This window comes from Cydia pomonella, chromosome 4, assembly GCF_033807575.1.
Source record: "Cydia pomonella isolate Wapato2018A chromosome 4, ilCydPomo1, whole genome shotgun sequence".
Taxonomy (NCBI): Eukaryota; Metazoa; Arthropoda; class Insecta; order Lepidoptera; family Tortricidae; genus Cydia; species Cydia pomonella.
Window position 1 is genome coordinate 20,380,356 of NC_084706.1, and position 16,565 is coordinate 20,396,920.

The window sequence follows — 16,565 nt, forward strand, 5'->3', positions numbered from 1 at the left end:
CTGATATCGGTGTACGTTCAATATTTTGGCCTCCTGTAGCTTTACTACGAGTTTGACACTGACATATAAAATTTTATGTATGTTAAATTTTAGATTAGCTTTTGTGATTAGTAGCACCACCCACAATCCCTCTGCTTTGGTTGAATGGTAGACAATGCCTTTTGGCATTAAGTCCGTCTTTTTTACGATAAGTTTTCTTTTGTGCAATAAAGTTTAAATAAATAAATATTCGCTAATTTCTGCGTAACATACTTTCTGTACATCTCGCTCGCACTAATATGCCAGTACAAGCGAGATGCATAGAAAATAAGTTACGTTCACGCTAGCAAATAAGTCAGTGTCAGGTTATTGTCAAACAAATTGGTTGCAATGCTGAAGATTGTTCATTGGGGATTTTGAGTTACCAAAACGTCCCGCTTGGCGCGCTGTCTCTAAATCCCATACAAAATGAGACTTAACGCAGACGCGTACGTCACGTCACGCTAACGAATACATTTACACACACACACACACACAGGGGTTCTGTAACTTTGTATTGATTAAGAGCGGTATCGATATTATAACCTTTTTATTTTTATAATATAATACCTACTATATGTTTTGGTGATTTGTGTCTATTATATTGAGATATTTAAGCTACGAAGGAAGTTATATATTTTTTGTTATATTAAAGTTATTTTTGTAAAAAAATGATTGGTCTGAAACGTCAATTGCATGGAATGAAAAAATTCAAATGTCACCCTACTATTCGCGTTTCAAAAAAACTATACATTACCAAAGCAAATTAGAAATAGAAGTGGGATTGTCAAAGAAAACTTTGTAGCCACAGTAAATTTACTGCCATTTTTCGACACATGATTAAAACTTGTATAGAACACCATAGATCAAAGGCCAAAGGTATGGCGGCATCGTTTCGAGCTATGGCGACAAACTTGAAGAAAACAAAGATGGCGCCACTTTTTGATATTTAACAAATTTAACACAAATGGCGTTCTAAAAGTTTTAATCATGTGTCGAAAGATGCCACTAAATTTACTGTAGCTACAAATTTTTTCTTTGAGAATCTACCTCTATTTTAAATTCTCCTTGACATTTACATAGACAGACGGTGGACGGACAGCATATACTTACTTTACTCTTTGACGGACAGACAGCGGATACTTAGCTTTCGTGTGGTACAATTATGCTAAAGAACTCTAAAAAAGAAAAATATATGATAAATCGAATGTTCTGACTTCCGGTCTGGCCTAGTGGGCCTGTCTATGAAGCTGATGGTCCTGGGTTCGAATCCCGGTAAGGGCATTTATTTGTGATGAGCACAGATATTTCTTCCTGGGTCATGGATGTTTTTTATGTATTTAAGTATTTGTATATTATGTATATCGTTGTCTGAGTACCCACAACACAAGCCTTCTTGAGTTAACGTGGAACTTAGTCAATTTGTGTAAGAATGTCCTTAAAATATTTATAGTATTCGCATAAAAAAAATGTGAATCCTCTATTGACATTATTGACATTACTTTCTATTTTCTTTTCGCTTTGATCTTTTTGAATTCCATCCTGTTCAAATCTGAATGGTTCGATAAACCAAACAGCGGGGATTTTATTTGGAAACGTTGATATCCTTTGTTGACTTATCATAAATCAACTTTGTGAGTCGTTTGTATAAATTGTAGGGGTCGGGCAAAACGGATATGCCACTAGGGCAAAAAGGATAACTTAAAAATAACACAGTCAGTCTTGGCATCATAAAAGTAACTACCTACACCTGCATATGGTGTGCAATTTTAAATGTCGATGCAAGGTAATAACTGGTGCCCCAAACGTTTTTGCAGCACAATTTATAGACTTTCCTCCTTCTTTTACTGGTTATAACGCTCGCTTTAACGATTTTTCAGATCATGATGCCTTCCCACTCTTTCTTTTTGTAATTAAAAAGTATAAAACATCTATAACGTAGCCGACCGCATGCAGAATCATGGCGGCGAGTGTCAAAACGCTATTACCAATATTTAGATTAATTGATTGTTTTTCTTACCCATATTATGCGTATTGCCCGGGCTCCCCTACTTACGTTAAGCAAAAAAAAAAACAAATTTGAAAGGATTTATCACCAGCCCAGCTCGGAAAGGCTCTTTTGTTCCTAAAAACAATGAACACAAATGATTTTTATTCTCGAGAGTCCAATAGTACCTACATTATTGAAGAGGCTAGAAAGTGATCAATAGATGGACGAATGACTTTCAGGTTTGAGGGCCGACCCGTCAGTGTATTAACAAAGCCTGGTACTATTTGAGTTCGAGCGCGAATTGAAATAGATAAGCTAGTATGTAGTAAAGTATAGTAATGTTGTAAATAGGTAAATAAGGTATAGTAAGTTCAGAAATTACACTATTAAAACATTGTTGGACTGTTGGTTCAGGTGAACAACTAAGATACTTTCTAGTCAAAGCTTTAGACCATCTATTACCACATTCCCGAGCAGTGGCGTAAAAAGAATTTTGTCATTCAAACATGACACACCCATCGCACCTTTTTAAAATTAATGAGAAAAAGAGTCGTTCTGAGTCTGTTCGTTTTTGTTTCACAATGTAGGTATAACTATTTTATTAATTTGGCACACAAAAATTATCATGTTTGCATCTAATGAATTTAAATTCAGCCTATTATACGTTCTACGTTTCACTGCTGAATAACTAACTCGTGAATTAAAACTAACGGTAGAGTTAGAAGCTTGGCTCTACATGAGTGTAAATTTATTCGATTTGTTTGACGACCGGTTTGGCCTAGTGGGTAGTGACCCTGCCTACGAAGCTGATGGTCCCGGGTTCAAATCCTGGTAAGGGCATTTTATTCGTGTGATGAGCATGGATATTTGTTTCTGAGTCATGGGTGTTTTCTATGTATTTAAGTATTTATAAATATTGATATATTATATTATATATATCGTTGTCTAAAGTACCCTCAACACAAGCCTTATTGCGCTTACTGTGGGACTTGGTCAATTTGTGTAATAATGTCATATAATATATATTTATTTATTTTTGATCTTAGGCTAGGTCATTTATAATATGAATATAAAAGTAAAATATAAAAACACTTACAAAACAATACAAAATATATATAAACACATTATAAAAAACCTAACCTAGGGTGCCGCCAGCAGCGGGGCAGGGCCCAAGCTGCCGGTGGTCAGGGCCGCAGAGAGAGGAACCGGCGGACTATCCGCGCCGTGTCCAAGATCACCGCCTTCTGCATCTGACCCTTGATCCAACCACCTAGCGAGAGTCTCTCAAGGTGTTGGTCGAGACTCTTCGCTATGAGACCATTCGTTGAAACGACTATCGGGACAATGATCGTCGAATCAACATCCCACATGGCGGTTATCTCGTGAGCCAAGTCTAGGTACTTACTGGACTTGTCCTTCTCGGCTTTCACGAGATTCTCATCATGGGGGATGGTGATGTCGACGAGCACGGCCCGGAGTTGCGATCGATCTATTATCACGATGTCAGGCTTATTGGCTACAATAGTCCTGTCAGTGATAATAGATCGATCCCAATAGAGCGTGGCACGACCATTTCGAGAACGGGCGCAGGTGAGTACTTGTAGTACGGTACTTCGCGGTCCACAAGGCCGTATAGAAGAGCAAGTTGCTGGTGAATAATCCTGGCTACGAGATTATGTCTGTGCAAGTACTCGCCGTTAGCAAGATGAGAACAACCGGAAATGATATGCCTGAGTGACTCTCCGGGACGGCGGCATGCCCGACAAATGTCGACCGTACCGTCCTTCAGGATATATTTCCGATAGTTGTTCGTCATCATCACTTCGTCCGCAATTGCACAGGCAAAACCTTCGGTTTCTCCGAAGAGGTCCCCGAATCGTAACCAGTTCACCGACGCGAGCAGGTCTACGTCGGGTCCCGTGAGGGCCTTGTAGAACCGCCCGTGTAGCACCTTAATCCGGACACGATACGCGCATAGGTTAGTTCCTCCCTCTGTAGCCCCATAGTAGGCGCACATGACGTTCTCATTCATGGATTGAGACCATCGCTTGCGACGCACTACACCACCGGCAGCGGGAGCCGTGGGCGGGGCAGGATGTCCCGCAGGCCCCAAGCGTGCCGGCAGCGGTGGCCGCCCTCGTCGCGCAGGTGGTCGTGGCGGCGGCGGCGGCGGCCCGCACTCGTCGCTCGACTCGCTGGTGTCGGGCGCGGTGGCGAATTCATCGCCCGACGACGATTGCGAGGAGACACACGAGGCGGGCGAGGGTGGTAGGCGTGCGTTGGATGTGGTAGACGCTATTTGAGGTCGTGTTTTGCTTCTGGTTTGCATTTTCTTTACTTATATATTTATTTATTATTATATTATTATTTATTATTCGATGGCGTAACGTGACGTACGCGTTTGCGTTAAGTCACATTTTGTATGGGATTTTGAGTTTACAAAACGTTCCACTTGGCGCGCTGTGTCTAAATTCCATACTAATGAGACTTAACGCAAACGCGTACGTCACGTTTAGAAATCGAATAAATTTACACTAGAAGCTATGTTAACTTTTCGATAGTGCGAGCCTTATGGTTTCGCCTTGGCAACATTTATATGAAAACGTTTTAGGTGTGATTTCACTTCTTTTTGTAAGTTGTTTATGAATATCTTCCATCCCCTAAGTTGTGTGTGATTGATGGTGGGGGGTGATTTACTAAAACTTCTGGAATATATTCTAATATTTATATATAACAAAGATTCCATCAATATTCAGACCTCTGGCATGAATATTTTCCGAACCCTCATACTAATTTTCATGCCCTAGTTTAAGGGGTTGGGAGCCCCCAAAAGTTCCGAGTTTTAGAGTTTTTTATTGTTCGTATAATTATATACCAAATTTCAGCTTTCGTATTTAGTCGGATTTCAGAAACTACTGTTTTTGATGATCATCAGTGAATGAGTGAGTGAGGGAGTGAGTTACAGAAACCGTTTTTTTTTATCAATAAAGTAAAGCAGAAAACCTATCTAAGTGAAACTTTTTATGTTTAGTAGGTTCACTCGTGACATCAGATTTCAAGAATTTAGTTTATCTAGGATAACCCAAACCCAAGAAAGTAAGTAAGTAAATATTCTTTATTGCACCACACACACACTATTAAAACATTCCCCATCTGGAAGGCGATGAACAGGCTCAGGTCTCAGGTTGGCCGTTGTAAACAGAGCATGGTCGAATGGGGACTGCTTCGTGGCCACTCTATCGAATGTGCTTGCGACACTGCACCACATACTATGGCGCACCTGCTGGATTGCCCCACGTGCCCGCACTCGTGCTCTGAATCTGACCTGAGAGATGCCACGGTCCGGGCTGTCAGCACCGCTGCTTTCTGGGCATCCACTGTTTAGGGCAACCTCGACACGAGAGAAGAAGAAGATTGCACCACAAAGAAAACGAATTTAAGAACAGATGTACAATGTAAAGAAACGTAGCAACAGGCAATCGCTGTAAACCCCATCGCTATCGCTGTGCCCAAGTTATGAGGGTTAAAAAAAAAAACGCTTCGAGAAAAGGTAGGTAGTGCCAGTGCGCTTCGCTTGGCTCGTCTTGGCGGGGGCACTGCCGTACCCCCAGATAATGTTAAATAAATCTATTCTATAAATCAATGAATTTAAAAAGAATAGTTTTATAATAAATAAATAAAAATTGTTCCAGTTATTCACATTCCGTCAGATGGCATAGTGGCGCGTATAACTGAATACTCAATCTCAGTATATATTTTGCAGCCAACTGAATAAATTAGCCAGTTAATAAGTTAGCCGAAGAATAACCAGCCAAGTCATTGATCGCAATTCGCAACGTTTAACCAGATGGCTGAACGCCGTGTAGTCGTATAGTTAATTTGAACATTGATTAATTTGATGTTCGATTAGGTTAGGTTCGTTTTGAAAGACCTATCAAAGCAAAAATAAATCTTTTTTGTATGGTAGGTACCCAATTTTTTTTGTGGTTTTTGTTTTACCGTTCTGTCGCCATGCATGATTAAAATATGCATGCTGTGGTGTTCACATTTTGATTCTCAATCTATGAACCTGGGATATAAATTAAATAAAACAAATTATTATCACAGCCACAGGGCACCGCTACCCCTTCGAGCCATGACAGTTGGCCAGTATTGCTAGTGCATCTGCCCATTTATGCGAACACCACAAATGCCAAATGCAAAGTTAAGCTAACGATCACAGAGCAAAGCCGCGGACAGACGGACCTAAACTAAAATTAGTAGGCTGTAACGAATGGTTAATTAGTCCGTTTGGTTTATATTTTTAAACTGGCCCTTAGTACTGGACATTACCCATCCCAATGGAGGTTCCGCAAGTACGCCCTAGGCCCTATCCCAAAGTCAAATGAGACGTCTAGTGTTGAGAACTATTGCCATAGCTATCCTTTCCTCCGCAGCCAAACTGAATTGGTCGTGAATAGACTCCTCGCCCCTCTTAAATTAATCCATACCTCTGCGACTCTCAACATGGTTTCAAGCGATCCATTATATTTTTTAACATATTATAAGTCGATGTGCTGTACTTTGGTTTTCAAAAAAGCTTTTGAGCTTACCACACACGTTCAGGAGTTCGAGTTATCCGAAATGCACCCAACTTTTACGAGTAAGACCCTTGGGCCATTAAGCTTATTTACACTGTCCTGGTCATAACATAAGAAACAAACCGACAGACTGAACTGAATTGACAAAAGCAGCGCGATTCGGGCAACCAATGTCATTTTGACGTTAGAAATATCTTAGATAGATATTATTGGAATTACAGCGGAATCGATCTAAACGTCAATTTTGACATGTCGTTTACTTATCGATCTTTTAAAGATCTTTACAAAGTCTTTTACGTATCGAAATCATATGGCCGTATGTCTATTCTGGTCTGCGCTCTTCAACTGCGTGCGCGTTAACGCATTCACTGTCAGCAACTCGCCAGACGGGCGCTCAGTCCGCAGTCGCTTTACGCTACATACGCATTTTCCCATGTTATCGGCTACGCTCGTAACGCGTAGCACGCGCTGGCACTGAATATGTTAAGCGTGAGCACCGGAATGTGATGTTTTTGCGAGTGGTTGGACTGTTGTTTGTAATGATTGTGAGTCATCTGTTATGGCAAGATTGGTATTTTTAATGTCTTAGTTATATTAATTGCTAATTACCCTAAGTAATCTTTGAATAAAATAAAATAAGGCTTGTTTTGTGGGTGTAGACTGTGTGGTGTAGACTATAATACGAGTATAATCGCTACATAATATATAAGGTAAAATGTATAACACGAATTCCGATATAAGCATCAGGGAATCGTTTATTACCTCACAAGAATTGTGCTGGCAGCTGCCAAAGAAATATATATGGATTGCGCCCCTCCCCTGCGCTTAATGGATACACACATTACACGACCATTGAATAGATTCCTTAAGTAACACACCACGATATATTTGTAAGGTAATATATAAACTCAAATTACACCTACGTTTTTCGTAGATACAGGTCAAATGAAACCCAAGCAAATTAATGTACATATATGAATTCGACTCACGTCGCAGGCCAATAAAAAATATATCATTGATTATTTGGCCTAGAGGTAATCAGAAAAATTTAATAAATAAGAAAAAAACGTTAAGTGGTACAAAAAGTTGGTAATAATAGAATCATATCAACTAAATAATATTAACGCATCCCCCCATTTTAATGTAAGTGGGTGGGTAATAGTTATAGTACCTACATTTCATTGCAAGTGTGCAAAGTGGTCGTTTAGGTACGAGTCTCAAGGTGTCAAGTCCCGGGATAAGTACATAATGAAAATTGCAGACGTACAATAAACGACATTTTTGAAATACATTTCGAAAAAATCATAATAAGTCAAATTAAGCACTGCAAACACCCACTTAGTTGCTTAGTTTTTTTAAGTTGTTATTTAATTCGAATAAGTGGGTGGGTGTACTAAATTATATTTATTTTTTTACAGGGCTGTGTTATTCATTTACTGGGAATCAAAATTAAATCTCAGGTGTGTAGACTCATGTCCACATTATTGCGAGCCATGATGGAAGCCGAAGAAGTAAATAATAACTTCGCTTTGGCAATTTAATTCGGTCAAGTTATGTTCTAATGTCATAGAAATGAAAGAAATGGCTTTTACTATGAGACTTTAATTATACAAGTAATTATAGAAAAACAATTGACACTTAGGTGCAATCACACAGAGTACGAGATTAGAAGAGAGAGTATGCGACTATGCGTAAGGCAATCGTTGAGCATGTGCACTTTGCTCCTAGATTTCATGCAGGCGCGTAAATGGTTTGTGTTTACTTCCATCATCCTCTCCTGAACACAAACCCATTAACGCAGTAAACTTTTTGTGTGTAGGTCCATGTAGTCCTTTAGTTAGGAGATCAGCAATCATCTCCTGCGTTGGTAAGTACTGCACAGATATTTGTCTGGTGGATATCCGCTCTCTTAGGAAATGGTAGCGGACATCAATATGTTTGCTCCTCGGGTGATACATGTCGTTACCTGAAAGACTAATGGCACTTTGGTTATCACAGTATAAAACGGTAGGAATATCTGAGAGATCAGGCCAAAAATCTTGTTGTAATTGTTGTAGCCAAATACATTCTTGTGTAGCGGATGCTAATGACATGTATTCCGATTCTAATGTCGATAGGGCAATGGTCTGCTGTTTCCGTGAGTTCCAACTCAAAGCGGCTCCTTGAAAAATAAAAATATATCCAGTGCATGACCGTCTATCTTCAGAGTCACTGGCCCAATCAGCATCGCTATATCCAACAATATTAGTGTGTTGATCACTTTTGTATGTAAGCTTTGTGAATATAGTGCCCTTTAGATATCTTAGCACTCTCTTAATAGCCATCCAATGCTCTTCTGTAGGTTGGTTATTAAATCTGCTTAGTGTATTTACTATATATGCTATGTCAGGCCGTGTGCCTTGTGAAAGGTACAACAAGCAGCCCACTGCTTCCTGGTATGGCTTATCTCTAATAATCTCCTTTTCATTTTTAGCCTTTTTTAATGTAACATTTGTTTCACATGGTGTGGACACCGGCTTGCAGTTCATCATTCCAAAGCGACTTAATATTTTTTGTATGTAAGCCGACTGGTCAATGGAAATGTCACCGTTGTCTTCCTGTGTAATCCTGTAACCTATTCAATGTTTGGCTTCGCCCAAATCTTTCATAAAGAACTTTTCTTTAAGTTTATTTTTAACTTCCAGGGCTGTGTTGTAGTTGTTAAAAAAATACAGTAGGTCATCTACGTATACAGTAATAAATAAGATGTCACTTTCATTCAATATTCTAAAGTATATGCAGGGATCCAATTTTGATCTTTTCATACCTATCTCAAGTAGAGCAGCATTTAATTTAAGATTCCACTGCCTGCTTGCTTGTTTAAGGCCATAAATGGACTTGTTTAATTTACATACTTTTTGTCCATTTTCAAAGTATGGCGGTTGTGACATATAAATTTCCTTATCTATGTCTCCTTGTAGAAACGCTGTTATTGCATCTGTTTGATGGATTTGTAATTTGTATTTTGCTGCCAAACCAATCAAATATCTAATTGAAGTGTTCCGAACAACAGGAGCATATATTTCATTGTAGTCTATACCTCTTGCTTGCTTGTAGCCTTTTATGACTAATCTTGCCTTGTAACGCGTGACATTTCCTCTTTCATCTGTCTTTGTTTTGAAAACCCACTTGCATGGTATTACTTTCTTATTCTCAGGTAAGTCAACTAACGTCCATGTATTGTTCTTTAGTAATGATTCATGTTCCTCATTCATGGCTTCTATCCACTTCTCAGCCTTATCGCTATGAAGCGCTTCATTAAGATCTTGTGGATCACTGTCTAGTATACTCATGGCTGACTCACCATTTATACAAAGATATGTTGTAGGATCGCGTTCAGCAGGCCCTTCCCGTCGTCGTGGTCTTAGGTTCATTCGACGCGGTGGAGTAACATTTACACTTTCATTAGGTATGTATGTTTCATCTAGTCCATCTTCATATATTTCAGATTCAGAAGTAATACAATTATCAGTGACAGTAACATTCAGAGAACTTGAACTGCTCTGTTCATCGGATTCATCAATGTCATCGGTGTCCTGAAAAACTCTGTTATCTTCCAGTATTGGTAAGTATACTACTTTCTTCTGTACGCATTTGTCAGATGGTAAGTTTTTAAATTCATCTTTGTTTATTTCTTTGTTGGTATCTTCACCTTTGTTTTTATTTAATATGTTTTCTTCTTTTTCAGGTGCTGGAGGGACCTTCTTTTGTTTCACGGTGGCTTCTAAGAATACAACATCTCTGCTCATTATGGCCTGTTTGCTTTCTGGGTCTATAAATCTGTAGCCCTTTGTACATTCACTGTAACCTACGAATATCAACTCACGTGACTTTGCATCTAATTTTTGCCTTCGTTCTTTTGGAATGTGAACCATGGCCTTGCACCCGAAGATCTTCATATAGCTGAGGTCAGGCTGCTCACCGGTCCAAACTTCTTCCGGAGTCACGTCATTGAGAGCTCGAGTAGGCGAACGATTTATGATGTGTGCCGCAGTTGCTACTGCCTCTGCCCAGTAGCAGTTCTGCAAATTAGCATTGAGAATCATACATTTAGCGCGCTCTATCAAGGTTCTATTCATTCTCTCGCTGAGACCATTCTGCTCCGGTGTATAAGGGTTACTAGTCTGATGCAAAATGCTATATTTTTTTCATTGTATTTTGAAAATTTTTGTTAATATATTCCTTGCCATTATCACTTCTAAAAGTTTTTATTTTCTTATTTAATTCATTCTGTACTCTGTTTTTAAACTCTATAAATTTATCATGTACCTCTGATTTACTTTTCATAAAATATACAAATACTTTTCTTGAAAAATCATCAATGAAAGTAACTATGTAACTGCAACCACTAAAAGATGCCGCCTGCATGGGTCCACATACATCAGAATGCACAAGCTCCAATAAACCTGTAGCTCTGGAACCATTGTGCGGGAATGGTTGCCTCGTCTGCTTGCCTTCTATACAAGTAATACATATGCTATTCTCTTGATTCGGTGACAATTTAACACCTGAAGTACATGCCGGTATTTTATTTACATCAGTAAAATTCAAGTGTGCCATTCTTTGGTGCCACAGGTAGGTATCATCTTCAGTTACAGCTGACATTGCATTTACTGTGTCATTATAAATTTTCAGCCTATATGTGTCATCTATTTCATCAGCCCTTGCTATTTCTCGTCCCATTTGGTTAAATATTGTACAACCACCTTTACTAAACTCAATCTTGCAATTAGCTTTTAATATTTTTCTCACTGACAATAAATTGGTAGCTAGCTCTGGGACATAAATAACTTCTCTCACCTGTATTTTGTTGTATCCATCCTTAGCGGGGACTCGTATGGTCACATCACCACAGCATTCAGCTTGGAGAAATGTATTGTCGGCAATCCTTATTGATTTTACAGGTGATGGCCTTATATTGTGCAGCCAATCACGGTGCATTGTCATATTTTTGGCGGCACCAGAATCAACATACCAATTGTTGTGATCCTGCAACAATGTCGCTGAAAAAGCAGCTACAAAACCATTATTAAATTTGGATTTATCATTTGCAGTTTTATTATTCTTTTTGTGCCAGCATTGCTTCCCTAAATGTCCATAGCCATTGCAGTTGTAACAACGAGGTCCCTTGGACTTTTTATTTTGTACAGATTGACTAGACGACTTAGACTTAAAATTGGAATAAAATGCTGTGGTTGTATCTTGTGCAGATGTAGATTTAACTTCTTGAAGCAATTTTGTTTTGATTAAATCTGCACTTATTTTTACTCCTGAGCTTTCAATGCCCATTATCATTGGTTTATACATGTCCGGCAAACCGGCCAGCATCAAAGTTCCAAGCCACTCATCATCAATTTCAAAATTAATACTTCTTAATTTATGGGCTGATGTCATAATCTTATTAACATATTCTTCTATACTGTTACTTGATTCCAAGGTGGTGTTAATTAAATCTTTCAATAAACCAACCTTGCGTACTAATCCTGAGTCTTGAAAAGCATTAGAAAGATTGTTCCATACCTGTTTAGACGTATTTGCATCTTGAATGTGTACGTATAACATAGGATCCACTAATAATATTAACTTGGATTTCGCTTTCAAATCTTTCTTTGTATCAATTTCGGTGCCTTGTACACATTCCCACAATTCTTCCAATTGTAGATATGCTTTCACCGCAAAACTCCATGTACACCAATTGTCTCGTCCTGTAAGCTTCTCAATTGACAATAATCCGTTTTGCGATGTCATTTTGGTATCTGAAATGCTGAAAAGAATTCCGACGACCGCGTGCTTTTAGGTTATGTACTTTTACTTTTCGATTTGTAACTTTATTTTATAGCCAAATCTTATAACTCACTATTGAGCGTGACGCCCATAACCTCATAGAAATGAAAGAAATGGCTTTTACTATGAGACTTTAATTATACAAGTAATTATAGAAAAACAATTGACACTTAGGTGCAATCACACAGAGTACGAGATTAGAAGAGAGAGTATGCGACTATGCGTAAGGCAATCGTTGAGCATGTGCACTTTGCTCCTAGATTTCATGCAGGTGCTTAAATGGTTTGTGTTTACTTCCATCATAATGTTTGAGGAATACAAACAAATTATATCCAGATTGATACAAATGTAGTTTGATACCATTGAGTATGGTGCTTTGCGCACACTAGCGTCCCCTGCCCTCCCCATGACGCAACCCCCCCTTTTAGCATGGAATAACTTTTATTTATTTATTAAAAATTCAACAAATAATACAATAATGTAAGTACCTCAATCTAATTTTTCGCCAAAATGTGAAACAGTTTGTTGGCGGTTCGCTCTAAAATAATCTTAAACTAAATAGGTACACTAAAAATTTTGTAATACGTTAAGTAGCATTATACGTATACATCTTAAATCTATCTTGTGAGACAGCATCACACACAACTGACCTGAACTGAACTGTTTATTTACTTACACTCGTAATGCTATGCCTAGCCGCTTAAGGGTTAATAGTAAAACGAATAATCTTCGGCCATAGTTTTAATTACAGGGTGGAAAAATAAGAAGTATACATTGTTTTTAAATTGTAACTATATTAATTTCAAAGATTATAAAGTATTGTTTTAAAAATATACCATTCAAAGTTGGCAAATCCATGCGGAACATAAAGTCTGACATATGTCCACCACTAACCGCAGGCAAATGTGAGCCATTCACATTTTTGGCGTTATCTTAGTAAATTTCTGTCAGATGGTCAGTTTTAACTGTTTCAATGACATCCACTTGTTAGTATAGACACGTTATATTAAATAGCCCCTCAGAAATAAGACAGGGGTTGCAAAATTTGGAGAATTTGCGTGCCAATCACTGTCACTGTTTCTCGAAATTAATCGAGCAAACAACGTGTTATACACAACACAATCATTTGAGAAAAAATTGCTTGCTGCTAGAGGTATACATTTGGCAGAAATTAGTTTCCATATACAATTAATTGCCAACCCTGAATAATATACTTATGAAAAAATATTTAGGTAATCAATTCTGCACTAAATATAATTTAAATTTAAAAACAAAGTGTATCACTCTTAATTGCCCACCCAGTATATAATAGTATGTGATTCGGTACAATGAAGATGCCACTTTAAACATTGAGGACATGAATGATGAACGTTTGAATTGACAGCTTAATATTTTCCCAGAATCTGTTCTAATTAGTCGGCCGCTGTTTCCGGAAATTGTCTAGAACGTTGTAGCACTAATTACTTGAATGTTTAAACCTTTTTCAACTAGGATAAAGTTTAATTTCAAAACATTCTACCACATTTCCTTCATTTCTTCATTACAGGCCATGACTTTATACATTAATCCATTGGAGGCCATGATAAATGTACAGCTGTTAAATACATTTTCATCACACTTACACCGAAGGACAAAGGCCTATATTGTTCCCGCGGGAGTTATGGATTGTGAAAAAAAAGGCTTTAACTCCCTAGGGAATTATAACTTTTTTTAATTATGTCACGAATTCATAGTAACCACGTAGTGTAAATGAGTTTTACTTTAAAAATACTGCCGTTAATAATTTAATATGTTTTTTTTTATATGTTTAATAATATTTAATTTCATTAATTTAATAGGAGTTTAAAATATTTTTACATAATTTTCAATCGTGGCTGAATGCCGAATAGGTCTGTGCCTTCGATGCCTCATCTGCCAAGACACTGATTGACTAGCACTTAATTATTTCGTGGATTAGCGAAGTAATATTTTTGTATCAATTAATACGGATTTCCACAAAGTAAATTGTATTAATCACCCTCCAGTCAATTCGCCATCAAACTGTTTGCTTTGTTGGTGTAGTGGCACAATCTTAGGCTTTTAATTTTTCTGTCGGGTTTTCATTTAACTTAAGAGAACAAACAAGTAAATGTGAAAAAATACAATCATTTTGTTATTACCGGCATGATATAGATATAGGTATCTTAATAGGTATGTTATAAAGCAATACCACGTACCTACACCTTACCTACCTAGCTAACGGTCAAATCATAAAACTCAGGATTCATATTAAAATTACACGGAAAATTGCTGTACTATGAAATAAATACAAAATATAGAAAATTAACTTTCTTTTAGGACCAAAGTCAACAAAACTTCGACAAAATATGCTTCTCGCGACCCTCTAGCCTCGAAGACAGTTTCTCTCCTTTTGACGTTGAAACGCGGGATATTTTCTCTCTCATAGTGCACTTGTGCTACGTGTTTCGAGAGTATCCCGCGTGGAACTGTCAAACGACAAAATTATGTCGCTTTGACATTTGTCCGCGAGACAGCGGGTTGTCGCGCGCGTCTTATGCTACCGATTCGCGAGAAAGCTCTATGTCGCGGCATTTTCTCGCCTGTCGACTGTCGCGCCCGTCATGTGCTAACCGTGCTGTCAAAGAATGACAATATGGCGGACGAATGTTTGAAATGTCACCGTATTTAAGAATTATATCGCTTAAATTTTAGTTTTTTCTTTGCGAGTGTGATGAAAAACATTGTGTGTAACTCCGGGGGTAAAAATATTGCAACCTCGGGTCTTTAATTCCCTCCAGCCTCCAGTTGTCGGGAATAACCACCCTCGCTTCCAAAATATCACTTACCCCCCTCGTTGCACAATGTACTATAAATCAAAACAAAATGGACTTTTAGCGTGTTTTTATTAATATAGACCGTGTTTTTATTGAATTCCTTCAACTTCGAAGTAAGTAAGTTTAATAAGGAAACAAAATGGCGTAAGTAATTAAAGTTAATAACAAAAAAAAGGGTTTTTTTAATTTACTTTTTTTATTAAAAAGCAATTAAATGTTGCATAATTATACGGTTTCTGTAACCAAACAATTGGAAGCTCAATATCATTTCGAACATCGATCGTCAGAGATATTACATAAGTTTAGTAGCAAATACTGATATATAAACTCGTATTAAACAACAATCAATATGTAAACAGGCCCTAATGCAAGGCAGGCAGTGTACACGCTGGTAAGGACCTTATCAGATAAAAACGAATTATTGATTATCTCCGAAATGGAGTTAATTAGAATACCGGTGTCTTCGAGAAAGTTATTTAAGCTCAGGAATGCAACTTTGAAATTAACGAAAATCAAAAACTGTATAGATGGCATGGCATAGAACTACCCGTTATAACGTTAAAAAGTATATTTTAGTAGATTCCTACAGGACACGTTTTGAACTTTTTTTTTGATTTCTTTTTAAATCTTAACTTCAGATATAGGTACAAAAGACTAATTTAACAGAATGGTATTTACTCTGTTGCTTGAAGTAAATCGCAGATAAAAATCTGTATAGACAGTAAATCAAACTACTTCTGATCTCCTTGCTTATTTTGTGGCTACAATCTCTGGATAGGCATTTGGAGTGTTGATATTTTCCGAGAAATGAATTATTAGTTTGATAACTTTAGAACTTTGATTAGCAACAATCTCTGCCAAGATCAGCCAACCTACTTTTTCTCGAAGCGCTTCGTCGTTTCTTATGAATCCTCATAACTTGGGTTTGGACCAGATAAACAAAATTCTCGGAATATGATCTCAATAGTGGACTTATTATATATATATTTTGTTCCTGAGTTTTGAATGTTTTCTATGTATGTGTGTATGTATAATAAAATATGTATGGAGAAAAAAAGTATTACTAGTAGTAGTAGTTGTCTTGTGTAAACAGTATTTCAAGTTTATTTGGAATCCCGGATCCATTTCAAACCTTTCTTTTGTTACATTTTGTATGGTCTGCGGATATGTAGGTATTGTGTCTTTATTTACCATTATACTTCGTATCCAAATCCAAGACAACAAATATAATTTACTAGCAGCAGTACACGTTATCGTGCAGTCCAAGTCACACATTTTAGAGATTATAGTGTTTAAAAAACAAGTTCGCGCTGTCCCTCT